This window comes from Sinohyriopsis cumingii, chromosome 6 (assembly GCF_028554795.1).
Source record: "Sinohyriopsis cumingii isolate HCF-2022 chromosome 6, ASM2855479v2, whole genome shotgun sequence".
Classification (NCBI taxonomy): Eukaryota; Metazoa; Mollusca; class Bivalvia; order Unionida; family Unionidae; genus Sinohyriopsis; species Sinohyriopsis cumingii.
This window is the reverse complement of record NC_142966.1, coordinates 39,185,238-39,189,067: the sequence shown is the minus strand read 5'-3', so window position 1 is coordinate 39,189,067 and position 3,830 is coordinate 39,185,238.

Below are 3,830 nucleotides of genomic sequence, written 5' to 3'. Positions count from 1 at the left end.
TCATAAAAAGCGATGCATATTATCTCGCTAGATTTTCAAAATAGTCATTTAGACAAATAATATTATATAAAGGAGCAAAGAGAATTTGTAAAACATCATATCATTAAGAATTATGAGGCGTCTCGTGATGGAGTTATCAGGAACTGTCGATAAAAAAAGTTGGTAATGTAACTAACGGTGGCTATCTCATGCTGAATACTAAGGGGAATAAACATTATTACTGCCATAAATTCGTATGCGAGTGTTTCAACGGATTAATCGAGAAGGGCTTTTTGATCAATCATGTTAAACTTGATAACTATTTAAATAATTTACGAGCTGTTACACAAAGTCAGAAAAGCAAATTTAGAAAAACCGGAAAACATTAAAAAGTTGAACAAATTGTTAAGTCTGTAAATATAGAAACTGGCAAAGAAATAATATATAAATATTTTGATAATAACTCGCGTTCGGTAAAACGTGTCGAAGATGATATTGCCAGATCAGCTTTTTCGAAGACATATAAACAAAAAATAATATTTCATTATCGCTGAAGGCAGATAACTCCATCAAGCAAGCTGTCTTTTGCCGCTCAACAGTTTCGGATTTTGCATAGGTTTATAATTTTAAAGAAAACGAATTTCCCCGTCTTTCCTCATTGATTATACTGGCTATTTAAAAAGACCTGGTAGATCTTAGGTATAATTCAAAGAACCTTTATTTCCCTTTATTTCGGTGTATGATTGGTGGGTGTAATATGGGTTATAGAGTATACAGCTTGGGTTTACTCCAGAGGTGCACCTTTCAAAAAAGTGCTAGCTCCACTTGGTCATTTTCACTTCCTGAACTTCAGAGGTAAATTGTATAAAAAAGCCGATAACTTATTTTACATTTGATACACTTGGTAATTCATTGATTGCGCTTTAAGAAACTGGTATTTTCTAGTCTGGCAAAATTCATTTTCGCCATTTTAATAGCTGCTATGAATTGTGTTCTTTAGACTAACTGAGACTGATTTTTTAGCACAAGGGAGGAGTCATTTTAGTTAGCAGTGTGTTTTGATCATGTACAATTTCTAAAAGTACAATATCCAAAGAAGTATCATCCATATTACATTAATGTAGCATAGAGGTATGGCAACATTCACTCCATTGTGTATGTTTTAATTGCAAACAACTTCACCTTACATACGGCACTCTCTCAAAAGTACATAATAACTGGTGAGCACCCCCTTTAAGAGAACATAGGTACTCTTATTGTATGATTTAATTTTGATTGTATGGCTGAAACATTTAAGTCGCGAGCATCAAAACAGACCTATTGAATAATTCTTCTGAACAGTATTTATGAGTGTCAGAGTCTCTAACAAGTCCGCCCCCCCCCCCCAGATAAGAAGTGAGCTATTTTAAAAATGCACATTACATTTTGTCAACATAGCAACCAATGTTATGCTGAATGACAGAGACATGAAACTAGCCAGAATTATTTCTGAGATATCAACAATAAATTTTACACTTTGAAAAGGGATAGAACAGATCAGGTTCATAAAGGTCAGACATCAAAATGTAAAATATTTGCCTATTGTTTAATAAGGAAGACAAGAATTTGTTTTCTCATTTTTTTAATTTCATTGCAAATAAATTAAAGACAAATTTTCACTATATATTTCTGTTACTTATTGCAACAGTTTTAAATTTAAGTTATTATATTCCTATATTCTAAGACTTCTAATTTCCCCATAATTAAGGTCACTAGTCACACAAACATGCCTTATGGCAAATTATGTAAGTAAAAGCAAAATGAGCATAACTAGCTAATTTTCATGCTTAACATCAATATGAATGTACCATTTTATTCAAAACATCATACATAATGATATGAAAATAAAAATATAATTGCATACGTTTTAATATTTGTTTTAAGGTGGCGCTCTACAGTTTCCCATTTTGCATAGGGTATAATTTTAAAGAAAAAGAATTTCCCCGGTTTCCTCATTGGTTATACTGGCTATTTAAAAAAGACCTTGTATATCTTAGAAATAACAGCAGACGCCGAATATGCAATTATGTCAACAACAACTACACGTCTGCAATATTTATTAATACTTTTACTGTATAGTTTTGTTTGCCACTCACATACTTGATTGCATCTTAAACGCTGAACGTTGATAAGAAGACTCGTTATATTTTAATCAGATGGGAATTTAGCGACTAATTCAAGACACAAATGATAAATCAAGCCGAGTTTTTTTCTTCGGGTTCCACTACAAATGTTTCCTCGTCGTTTTGCTCCAACATCGCTAACATATATCCAGGAGATCTAACTGACAGAGTCAGTGAATAACGCCGTGAAATTGTGACGGGTAACCTCAGCGCGATGTTTAATGGATTTATTGAGTGGTGACCATAATGCTTCTCCAGATGTTACTGTATATACTACATTGTCGGTCATTTTTTTAATGTCGGAGAGTTTATTATCGGAGGCTGATGGACTTCCAAAAAATTCACTAATGTTTATATTTCCACGAAAATTCATAAACAATTGTACATGAATAGAACAATCAGTTCTAAATGAGGTCATTTCATTATTAACTGAAACTAATGGGTTCATCGTTGGAAGATTCATATTGTCGATGTATTTCATAGTTACAGCGTCATTGTCTGATTTTGGTTCTCCATGATCAGTAATTTTATTATTAGACATATGGAGAAAACCAGTCTCTGTATTACCGGATTTTTGTACTCGATCAAGAATATTATCTGATATCGTTGACATAACATCGGTTTAATTTTTCCATTACTATCAAACACAACTATGCTATTTTCAGTTACTCCATTAATTTTAACGATAAAATCTTTCATTGAAAGATTACTTGTTTTTAATTTTCCATGTTTATCCTGAAATACAATCATTTCGTTTGGATCTACATTTGCAAGATTTAATAATTCGGATATTTCATTATTAATATGTTTACTTACATTCTCATGAGTTATTCCGTCGGTTGTTTGTTTATGTTTGTAAGAAGATCTTCCGTAAATATCTACCATTTTATTTTAAGATCTGTTTAAAGCGACGAACCATCAGCTTATATAATCGTGTGTGACTTTATGAGGTGGTAATGTTGATACTGACAATGTCGAGTACAGCAATTACTTCACGGCCACATATTGGCGGATTATTTATTGTCTGTGTTGATAATGTTGAATATCAGGTTGGAGTGCTTTGTACTCTATCAACGTATTTTAAAAATTCCATATGAATCAAAATAAACAATTCCACGTAGATCAACACAAAGAGTACAAGGACCAGAACTTGTATCGAGATTAATGATACCGGTTTCAATATTGTTTGGTTGTTTTGGTAATTGGTCACGCATAAAAACACCTCTGAAATTTTTTATATTGAATGTTTTAGCAGCATCGAGTAAATCAAAATTGGACATAGGAAGAATCAGCGAAGTGTCCCTGGAAGTAGCAGACGTTTTCCGTACCAATGAGGGGTTCTTTGTATTCTTAGACCCCTTCCATTTTATGAAGTTTTTATTCCTTGTCCTGGTGCTTTCTTTAATGCAATTCCAGCAGCAGTTCAAACAGCACCAAGTGTAGCTGCTTACCAAGTGTAGCTGCTTTTGCAACAGCTGGTGCTTCAGAGGCTATTAATGCTGGTATAGCTGCAAGAAGTGGAAATATACCACTTGTTTTAATTGTGTCTTTAATAGCACTCGCAGAAGATTACATTTAACGATAGTTTTTGATTGTTTGGCTTTGTTGCACTGTTTGATTTGAAGTTCAGTCAGTGATAATTTATTCGGACCACCTGCGATTTGATCTTTTTTAGTGATAATTCTACTG